The following is a 12,486-nucleotide window of genomic DNA, read 5'->3' on the forward strand; positions in this document are numbered from 1 at the left end:
ATAGCCTCTAAACTAGAGTAGAAATATAGGGACAAACCCCAACTAAATCTAGCAAAACTGAACCTAAATGACTAAAGACTGAAACGAAACTCATGGCTATTGTTCTCGGAGAATAGGGACTCACCATTGAATCTGCTGAACTGGAAATTGGGAAATCGATCTATGCGTGATCTGAATGCTGAGAACCTGAACCTACATCACGAAAAGATGTAGCACACGTATGCGTCAGTACTTGAAAGGTACTGAGCATATAGGATAGAGTAAAGCTGAAATAAAACATAACTGAACAAGCACAAAAACAAGTATAATAATCTGAATGTGATGTGCTGATTCTTGAGCTAACTGGATGCAATGACCAATTTATAACTTGCTGAAACTGAATACTGAATATACTGATAAATGGTCAATGTAGAGAGTCTGACTGAAATATGGAAGCTCCTAATAACCGATAATAAAACCACATGAGCTAAATGGGAGTCCTATGCATACGCCCTATCGAGAGGACCCAATATACCCTACCAAAGGTATAAAGGCATGTTGGCGTGATCACTAAACTTATTGCCCACAGAGGGGACTTACAACCTACTCGGCTAGTATTTTTGGGGCTATTGCGTACGCTAAACCCTAGTCCAACTCGGTATTATGCTACTCCCGATGAATTTTGTAAACGAACCGATTATATCTAAATTTCTGTAAATACTGGATAGCTCGAAATTGAACATGCAAACTGAGAATGCAACAATTAATCATGTAATTTATGCATTTATAACTGAGGCATGTATATATGAAGTGTCTGAAATATATGAACTAGCATGTGTAATTCAAGAACTAAAGAAATACAAATCTAGAGTTCTGAAATTCATGCGATAATCTGAGTAATAACATGATAATCTAATTTGGAACATATATTTAATAAATTCATGAAGTTATATCAAAGTTCTAGAAACCCTAGGTTAAATCATGATAATATAATGAAGAACTCACTAAAACTAAGGACCCAATGGGTGAAAGGAACCCACAAGTTAAATCCCACATACCTGGTGATGAAATCCACGGGAAAATACTTAAGTTTTGGGGCTAGAACTGCTTGAGCCTGTGGCGTTCTTCAACTAGGGTTCTTGAGCTTTTTTTCTCCTCTTGCTTCTAATTTTGCAAAGTTTTGATTTAATGATTTCATTTGGATATGTTTTAATTCTAGTTCTAGGCTTAAAATAACTAAAATTTGATGGTTTAGGGTCAAAACGACATAAATTAGGGTTCAAACGGAGTGGAAAAAGTCAAAAAGACCCCTGGGAAGGGTGCTATTGGGCCTCACAAGGGCCAGGACTGACGGTCCGTTGTGTGCCCGACACCCCGTTGTCTGTCATGAGGGCCTGTTCGACAGGCCTTTGCTAAAATGGGCATAACATTTTACTCGGAGGTCTGATTTTAGCAAGGTCGGTGGCTATGGAAAAATAATTCAATTATCTGTATGTAGGTTGGTCATGGAAGAACTAATTAATGTTTTGCTAAGAGTTATGAACATTTTAAGGTGAACCAACTGCATTTCCCTTTAACCAGCTGCAAATTTTCCACCTATGGACCATAGGTCCACCTACGAACCATGTTGGTCGTCCATAGCTCTTGTTAGAGAGTGATTGAAGGGAGTCTTGATTGACTGTCACGGACTACGGACCATCATTTGACCTACGGACCATAAGTCCATCCGTCGTCCAAGACTTAACCAATTTTTCTAGGCTTAAATTTTTTGGGAGTTTCTGATCCCATCGACGGTTGTGCAGGACGAACCGTGGTTCAGGCTACGGTCCGTCGATGCCACCGTTGGTAGCACCTGTTGATTTTTCTGAAAAACTAATTTTTGGTCTGTTTTAGCTATAGGGTGTTACAATTTGGGCCTTGAGCTATTAGTTCTTTGAACCTTGCCCATGATATATGTATTTTTCCCCAAACTGCTTAAAGGACAGTATGCGCTCTCGAGGACTCATTACCTCTAATGGAGGGAACTCTATTAATTTGTGGTGCTTGCTCAATTTATTTACCTCTTGCTTTAAGTCACAACATAACAAAGTAAAACCAAAGAGAAAATGGTCAAAATCACCCCAACCTATATCCAAATTTGCAACTACACACTCATACTTTAGAGTGTTCCTATTACCCCCTTAGACTATTTTAAAATGGAGTTATTTGCTCCCTATGTGCTGAGGAGGAAAGGAATGTGTAGTCACTCTCTTTTCTCTTTGAGAGTGTGAGAGCAAAAGCAAATTATAAAACATTAACTCTGTGAGTGTTTCCTATATTTCATTATTAATTTTCTACTTTTTTAATGTTTCCTTTCCTATTATTTTTTATTTTACTTTTAAGTATATTTTCTTCTCTCTTTTCAATAAGAAACACCAACAACCTTTTCTTTTCTATTTACGAAGAAACATTGGCATCAACAATAGATGCTACAGCAGCGACGACACCATGTGAACTTCACTCATCCACCACCAATTATTTGTCTTCATCGGCCTTCCACTTCGTGAGAACAAACCTATGTAAAAACAACTCATCAACCATTAATTTCATTATGAACTGCCATTGCCAATTCCTTTATAGCTTCAAGATTTCTTAAGTAGGAGATGTAAATTCAAGCATAAACACAAAATCTAAATTGTTAGGTGTTGCATCTAACTTCCTATTTAAGATTTGATAAAACTTTGACTATGAAATCTACAATAAACATCGAATAAAACAAATAAGAATAATGTTGACTCTCTCTCAAAAATTACGACTCTACTAGTATTTATAGTTTTTCAGATCAGTGATGCAGTAGATCATTTGGCGGAGTTAGTTAGAATCATGAACAGACTCGGCGATTCCCTCATTGGCGTAGTTCACCGCATTATCGTATGGACTTCAGCATCGTCTTGCTTTGGTCCATCGGTAGATATGGTACTACTTTGCGAAGCTACTCGGTGATACATTGACTCTCCTTTTTTTCCGCTGATTTGATCCTTTCCTACAGGGCTCATCACACTGGAAAAAGGTGAAGTAGGCCTCTTTGGGGATCTACCAAGTGGATTCGGCGATCTTCACGCTATCATTTCTTCATTCTTTTCAACCTTTATGTCTCTTTTTGCGATAGTCCATTCTTTTCTTCAAACTTCAAATACCTAATACTTTAGAGTTTCATCAGATATGATAAAATAAGCAATAGAGGATGCTATTTCTACTAAAATATAGCCCTAAATGAGTCCAACATGTGGACTCATCAGGATGTTCCATTCACCTTTGGTGAGTGTTCTTATATTCTAGATGACTTCACCTTTATCTTACAATTAGTAGTTTTGTAATAGTAGAGGCTTCATAAATAGACCAAGTTGAGTAGTTTTTAGTATGTATCTTCTTTGAATTGTTTTTACAAACTCTGAGTTATCTATTGAGTATTTTTCAGATTATTTTTAAGTAGAGTTTACTAAATTTAATATAATTTTTTATCTTTTGTATGCTTAAGATAGTCTTCCACTATAGTCAGTTAGGTTGAGAGTTCACTTGAGGACCAACAATGGTTGTCGTTGGTCGACCACATATAAGGTATAGGCTCAGGTCATGAAAACGTGATATTAGAGTATAGAGCTCAAGTGTACTAGGGTGTTTATGAAGTAATGTCAAGTAGGATCTTGTTTATGGTTGTGAGGGACGTACTTCTATAAATTATGCATACATTTAATAAAAAATTCCCTTATTTCATACTTTTAATCGTGCAATAGAGCTATGTCAGAGATTCATTCATACTAGTTTTTTTCTCAGATTAATTTGACTATCCATCATACTAGAGGTGGTTGAAAATTAAAGTCCAAGATCCTAATAGATGAGTTATTCTTACCAAAAGTATTAAGGAATTCATGAGATTCCTCAGGCGCTTGAGAGAAGACCATGAGTGATTTACGTGTTGAGTTTTAGAGTAATGCATTCGTACTCATATGAATTGTGCATTTGAGCTAAAGGCGAGTTATACTCTCTTCACTAAGCCTTTTTTCTGTTGATGTACTTATGGGGATATATGTTAGATCTTAGGTAGTATTTTACCCTAAAAGTTTAGCATGAGTTACGAGATGATGAGCTGTAATAGTAAAAAATGCCCTTACGTCAAGAGAAAAGTATGCAGAGGTTTAGTAATTTAAGGAAATGAGATAGTGATGGGGGAAGATTATGTTATTGCAATTTTGTACCCTAGTTAGTTATTAGTAATGTGTTCCTTTATGAGTAAAAAAGGAATAATAATGTTGTAGAGAATTATTCATAGAAGAAAGAGAAATAGTTACTAGTCAAGATAAGTTAGAGAATATTGTTAACAAGAATAGAGTTGATGTGGATGTGTCATCATGTTAGAGGAGACCAAATATAAGCGTGAAATCAAATAAAAACTTACTTATGAGATGATAGACCCAAACTAGAATTATGAATTTTGAAAGGATAACCCCATGGTATTAAGGGGATGATAGAACAATTTGAGAGATAATGCACAATAAGAGAGTAAGTAGTACTTAAATTGTGAAGTATAATATGATGGAAATTTGTGAATATGGAGACTGATATGTAAGGATTGGCTACTAGTCATAAGGTCCTAGTGGAAACGTGTTTCTAAAATTTACACATACTAGTGATGAGTTAGTAGAGTAGTAATAAATACTAAGTTTGAATATGAGACGAGTGTCACGACCAAAAGAATGACAACATGTGGGTTATGATGTTAGTCTTCAGTTTAGATAAAAAAGATTAAACATAGAGCATGTGAGAAATTAAGATGTTAGCTGCAATAAATATGAGTTCTACGAGTTATAGACCCTAACCTTTAGATAAGGGCAGTGAAGTGTGGCTAAGTCACAGAGTAACTAGAGCATTAAGAAGAAACACCTTAGAAATATGTCTTAATACTTGCTTATATGGAGATTCGGTAGTCATGAGATAAACTTCGTCCGAATATTACAGTAAATGAAAATGTAGACCAGTTTAGAGATGATGGGAGTAGGTCCATAGCTTTCAAATGTCATCTACATACCTAAGAGGGAGATGACAAGATAAGAAATCAAGTCAACTGTTTAAGAATAAGATAGTAATGAGTTCCAAAGTGTATGGGACATGTCTTTTTTGTGATAAAGTGATGTTAGAAAGAGAAGCTAATGATCTTATCATGATAATGATGGTATGTTTATTCCATCTAAAGTTATAAATGTGAAAGAAGAGGAGGACAAAGTTTTTCTATGAGACATGGCTAACTTAGAGCCCTTAGTTACTTTCTAAGATTAATTCGGGAAATTCCAGTTGGTATGGCTGAAATGATAATAGTAGACTCGTTCCATACCCGATCCATCTATCATTCGAGGATGAATGATCTCAAGGGGGAGATATTGTAACACCCCTGAAATTACTGAACTAAGACTCGAATTATCCTTCTTAGTGAGTGGGGATTTTCCGAGGGATTCAAAATTACTTAAGTGTTAAGTTAACTAGATGTAGCATCTCATTTCCAAGAAGAACTAAAGAGAATTCATTCAAGTAATTTGGAATTTCTTTAATGTTTTGGGTAAACATTAAATGACTCTATCCTTAGTAAGAGGATTATTAAGGTGGCCCATAAGCTATCAAATGAAAGTTATTTGAGTTCTCTTTCAAACTCCACCAAGTTTTCTAAGTTTAGAGTTGAGATGAGTGAGATATGCTCTTTTGAAATCATGTTGTCCAATTAAAGAATGTTATCTAAAAATAGTGAGGAGTATTCTGGTATTTTCCTTACCCAATCAGATTTAATTCTTTTTAGTAAGGTTTTACTGTTCTAAATCGATTAGCTTCAATTTTATAATCCAAATATACACCTAGGGTTTTAGTTGAGAGTTAAAGAAGAGGAAAAAAGAGAAAAAAAGAAAGGATCAAAGCGTTCGTTGAGGGTTTGATCCCTAAGAGGTATGTAAGTTTTCATAGTGTTAGGTTCCTTCACCCACACGCCAATCATGAATTATATATTCAAATTTGTCTATAAATATTAAAAGATTTAAGTTCTTGATGAGCGTTTTTGAAGTTTTATTCTATATCTTGTTTGGTTGGGGTTTTGATGAATTATTGAGATGAAAATGAATGTTTTGATAGTTTTATTGAGTAGATTAGTGTGTAATATTTTGAGTAATCGAATCAATGTAAGTGGGGAAGAAACCATTGTATTCTAAGCAAATTAAGGTTAGAAAACAAGTAGAAAAATTCATCAGAATTTTCTAGGAAAATGGTGGCGCGATCAAGCAGGGCTGGCATGGCATGCGAGTAGTGCACCAAGATGGTGTATCTAAAGTTTGGGGCTGGTACCCTGTGCCACGAATGCGCCAGGGCCGCCTACCCCAACTTCTTTTCAATCGTTTGTCCCCTTCGAGTCCCTTTAAAGTATACCTTCACTACCTTGTGATTCTAACTACTCTAAACTACATTTAAGCACATAGAAATCATTCATAACATGAATCATAACCTTTAAATCATAATTCATATTCACGGTAGAGTGAAGAGTTAAGTGTTGGGAGTTCCTTCGAACATTATAAGAAAGTCCCTTTGAGTATTATTGAGGAGTCTTCTACAATTTTAAATAACTTGCTTCAAGACTTGAGCAAGTGAGTATGTGAATGAGGAAAATGTATTTATGAGTCTAATTTATCCACACGATATCATTCACATAATTAATCATAACTCTTGAATTCATTATTCAAATTCAGGATAGAGTAAAGAGTAGATTTCGCAAAAAGTCTTCGAGTTCAATTGTGAATCCTTTGAGACTAATTATCAATTGAATTATGTTTTGAGGAAGTAAGTATGAGAATGAGAAGATTTTTATGTATGAGTTACATATTTTTATGTACACCCTCGAGTCGAATCATTCGTTCCCATATTATGCACGGACTTCATAAATTAAACATCTTTGAGATGAGTTTTCTTCAAGTTCGAAGTTCTTGAGCATGGAGTTCCTAACTCTTTTGGGATTATATTACTAATCACGGGACTTAAACATTTTGCCCATGAAGGTCCTTGAGTTGAGTATTTCTTGGTGATAATTCTTCATGAACCCTATAAGTTGAGCAGCTTTGAGAAGAGAAATATCATTGAGCCCTTGAGTTGATTAGTTCATGCCCATAATTCCACATGAACCCTGAGTCAAGAATTCTTGAGATTAGTATTATCATTGACTATTGGAGTTCTGAGTTTCTGATTTCCAAGTATATAGTTCTATGCATGGTTATTGAAAACTGTGAATTTAGTCGTTCATGTCCATAATTCGGCATGAGACCTATTTTAAGAAGTCTCTTTACAAATTATTTTAAAAATTGTTTTAAAGACTTGAGCAAGAGCAAAGCTGAATTCCTTTTCTTTATAATGATATATGGGAACAATCTATTCCTGAGAGTAAATGCTTTTATAATAATGATTGAACTTTGAGGAATACGCTAAAGTATGAATGCATTAATATAACACTGCATCTATTTTTTAACACATAGGTTTTGAGCTGACACTTTGAAGTTATGGATCCATTCCATCATCTCTAAACTAGTCTACATTCACTTTACTCTATTACTCGTGAAAGGCTTATCTCATGGCCACTGAAATTTCCATATGCAGGTACTAAGGTTCCTTCTAAGACCTCTTTCTAAGATGGTTCTCTTATCCTCTTCTCATTGGATTATAAATCCGCTTCATCTAACTCTTAAGGAAAATAAAAATGCTTACATCAACATATTCCACATTGTTAGCACAACTATACCATCTAGGCACACATGAAAAATCATTAACTTTAATTGAAACCTCATCTAGCTACATATGATCTCGAGTACACCTCCTAATGCTCCTGTCAATCGAATGAATTAGTCACACTGCCTTGATCCCAACTAAGAGTTGTATTACCACACTTTTTACACTCACTTAGCAAAACTAACACCTTAATTTATGTCAAACCTACTAGATTAGATCTCTAACTGGCATCATCACCCTCATGTTTCCATCCTTTTGGTCACAACATTCATCTTAAGTTAAAGTTTAGAGTCCATTTTTAAACACAATTATCAATAATATTTGTCATGTACTTTACTAACTTATTAATACTAGATAAAATTAAGAATACTTTTCCACTGAGACACAAGTAGTCAATCTTTCTCTCTTAGTCTACATACTTACAATTTACGTCACAATTCCTTTCACAACTTAAGTACTATTTACTCATTCACAATATTATGGGCTCTCCCTAAAAACTAATAAGCCTAGTTTATATATATCCCCTCATGAATACTCCTACTCTTTTATACAACACCTATACTTTGTCCTTACTAAAACAATGACACATCATCATAAACTTCTTTCTAGTTCAAGTATACTCTAACGCATCCTAACTAGTAACTCGTACTCGACCTCCTTTCATGATCTCTATACAAGATTACTGAAGCTCTACCTGAATTTTTCTAAGTCTGGCACTTTTACTACTGCTGCTTATAACATCATAACTCATACTATTATTTTGGGTAAAACAATACTACCCAAGTTCTAAAATAGACTTCCTCATAATGATCTTAACTGAAACAAGGTTTAGAGAAGAGATTCGGGGAATACATCCCGGTTTATTTTGAATGCACGAATCATATGAATAAAAGTGCATTCTTAGAATCTCAACACTTAACCTCACTCATGGACTTCTCTCAAGCCCCTCTACATTCTCATAAATCTCTTGGAACTTTTGCGAAGATTCACACGTCGATAAGGGTTTCTCCTTTAATTTTCAACTGCCTAGAGTATGAGGGTTAGTCGAATGAATTTGTGAAACACACGAGCTCATATAAGCTCCTTAAGACACAACTTTATTGCACGATATAGAGTATGAAAAACGGAATGTGTTGAATATGTGTAGCCCCTCATTTATAGAAGTGGGGCTCTCACAACAATAAATAATATCCTTGTTTAAATGGATTCATAGATCCGTTAGGAAACTTCAACAGTATGCTCTGATACCAAGTTTTTCTTAACCTAAGCCCACTTCCGATAATTGAGAACCATTTTTGGTCTCCAAATGAACACTTACTTATCCTGGATGACTACAAGTGGAACACTAACTCAAACATCCATAAGAATCAAATTAAAAGAAAAATTTTAAAACAACTTACTTGAAATCAAAATTTTGATGAATATACTCAGTATGAATCATACATTTAAATAAAGTATCTTAAAAACTGAAAAATCTCTGAAACTGTCTATCTCAGATGTACCTCTAAGGTACCGGAAAATTCTCTTCACAGCCTGCCAATGTTCTCTCCCTGGTTGTCCCATGAATCTGCTCACTACACTGACTGCATGTGTTATATCTGTCCTTGTACAGACCATAGCATACATCAAACTTCCTACGACACTGGCATAAGGGACTCGTGACATATACTTCTTCTCTTCTTCTGACTATGGAGCGAACATGACAGTGAGATGGATATTGGCAACACTGGGGTATCAATTGGCTTAGATGAAGACATGCCAAACCTCGCCAAGACCTTCTGAATGTTGCTTCTCTGTGACAAGAAAAGTTTCCTTCTCTCTCTGTCTCTAATGATCTCCATCCCTAGAATCTTCCGAGCGGCTCCCAGATCCTTCATCTCAAACTCAGCACTAAGTAAACCCTTCAGCTTCTGAATGTCATACTTCTTCTTTGCAGCTATCAGCATATCATCTACATAAAACACCAGATAGATGAATGAATCATCCTTGAGCCTATTGTAGTAGACAGAACAATCATATGAGCTCCGAGTATAGCCCAACTTCACCATATAGTTGTCAAACCTTTTGTACCACTACCTTGGAGACTGCTTAAGTCCATATAAGGACTTCTTCAACTTGCAGACGTGATTTTCCTTCCCTGGAACTTGGAAACCATCCGGTTGAGTCATGTATATCTCTTCCTCCAACTCTCCATGTAGAAACGTTGTCTTCACATCAAGTTGTTCAAGCTCCAGATTCTGATGTGTTACTATCGCTAGTAACACTCGGATGGAAGTATGTCTGACCACTGGTGAGAAGATCTCATTGTAGTCCACTCCCTCTCTTTGGTTGAAACCTCTGGCAACAACCCTGGCTCTATACTTGACTCCTTATGCTGGTGATATCCCTTCCTTCTTCTTGAAAACCTATTTTCAAGTAATAATCTTTCTCCCCGAAGGTTGTATGACCCGATCCCATGTCTGATTCTTGTGTAGGGACTCCATCTCATCTCCCATGGCAGCAAACCATTTTTCTGAATCAGGACTTAAAATGGCTTCTTTGTAAGTAGACGGATCAGATGTATCTACCTTATCAGCAACCTGCAGTGCATAACCCACCATGTCCTTAAAACCATACCTCGTAGGTGGCCGAACTACAACCCTCCTTGGCCGATCTTGAGCTATACTCCGATGGATATCTGATGACATAGATTCTGGAATATCAGTTTCTGTCTATGGCTGTTGATTCAAGGCATTCAACAATAATCAATAATGAAGAAAAATGTTTTATAATTGTTATTTGAGAAATATCAGTACCACAATAATAAGAATATGATTTATAACAAAATAACTTAAAAAATGCCCGGGCATACGTTTTTAGGTCCTGGACTTAAATTTTTATGTTTAGGGCTTACACATCAAATTTTAGGACTTATGCCTTATGGATCTAGGATTTTAATTTACGCCCCAGGGCATTTTTTGTACGCTTCGCCCTGAGGCTCGCCCCAAAATAATTTTTGAAAGCACGGGTGCAATGTATAATTTTCAAAATAACATAGTTATTTAACTTTGCCAAATATAATTTGATTATAGTTTGATTTTGCGATATAGTTGTTGGGTATTTGTACCTTAAATAAAATTTAATCCTAATTATTGATAAAGATAATATTTTCAACATAAATATTTTTGTATATCAACAATTAATAAAAATCTAAGAAATTTGTTTATATTATATCAAAGTTTCCGCCATTGGCAACTTAAGTAATTTGATAAAAGTATTCAAGATTTAGAACATAGCTAGTAGTAACATTCGTTTATATAATATATTTTTTATATTCTCTTTTATAACAAAATTTTTATATTGACAACCATTAAACATGTCGATAAATTTTATTCAAACACTCAAACTATAGATTATCCCGATATCGATTAAGAGTCTTAATAAAACTTCTTACTCAAACTTGTGAAAAGCTTCGACTCATATTCTCAAACTCTCATTATGTTGATAAGTTAACCAAATAAAATATGTCATAAATCAATCTAAATTGGAGCATGAGTTGTATTGTTTGGTTACTGTGGCTTTATATATATATATATATATATATATATATATATATATATATATGTATGTATGTATGTATGTATGAGGCTTCTATGTAGTTATTTGTTGGGAATAAGCGCACAAGCATATTCAATATTTATATAAATAATGTCAAACAAAAATACTTTTATCATTTTTCAGATGTAATAGAAATTTAAAATTATAACAATTAAAATAGTTAACAATAAAGCTTATGATTAATAAAGTACATCTCTACAATAAGCATTAAAATAAAGAAAATATTTTAATCAAGATTGATATAGTAGTGTCAATCAAGTGACCAATTGAGATAGTTGTCAATAGCAAAAGAACATACATCTAAGAAAGAAAATGTTTGTATTAAATAAATATGAAGTAGAAGAACCTCAATTTCAAATGAACAAGTTCAAACATTAAAACGATCTTCTTTATTATTGAAGAATGAGGGACAAATAGATTGATCAAAAAAGATCTTTTGTTCTTCTTATATAATTGTAATTGGATTTGTATATATTTTGATAAAGCCCATAAACTTCTACTTTGAAAATTATATTTAAAAACAGGACATTATCCAAATGGAGCATGAAAACGTGAGCAGATTGGTCAGGGTTACTTTTTGGGGCAGAGTAGAAGAAGAATAGACAAGATTTTCACCTAATAGAGCAAAATAAAAAACTTCCATTGAAAATTGGACAAGAAAATAACAAATGCCAAAAAGAAAGGTTTATGAGTGAAGACACAAATACTATATCTTACTTCATGTCATAAACAGAATAACATATACTTTATAAATAATATATATGTGTGGTATCAAGTGAAATATTTTTATAACACAATGTCAACTTTTAGCTTGTGTCTGATATTTATATTTGAACTTTATTAATTTTGTAATTGACATAAAAAAATATTTGGCATCAAAAGTAACTTTATGTTCAATTCAACAAGGCTCAAATTCAAAATATTTGATTAAAAATGAACGACTATTTATCAATCCAGAACGATTACGGTACAATATCACTTATTACTAATAAGACATTCAACATTCAACTACTCCACAACTTATTGATTAATCGTTTTATTAGGGTCAATTCTCCTCTCTGAATTTGAAATCACTACTTATATTTTTTGGTATTAGCCATAATTCACAAGAATATTATGTAGTCT

This window comes from Solanum lycopersicum, chromosome 8, assembly GCF_036512215.1.
Source record: "Solanum lycopersicum chromosome 8, SLM_r2.1".
NCBI lineage: Eukaryota > Viridiplantae > Streptophyta > Magnoliopsida > Solanales > Solanaceae > Solanum > Solanum lycopersicum.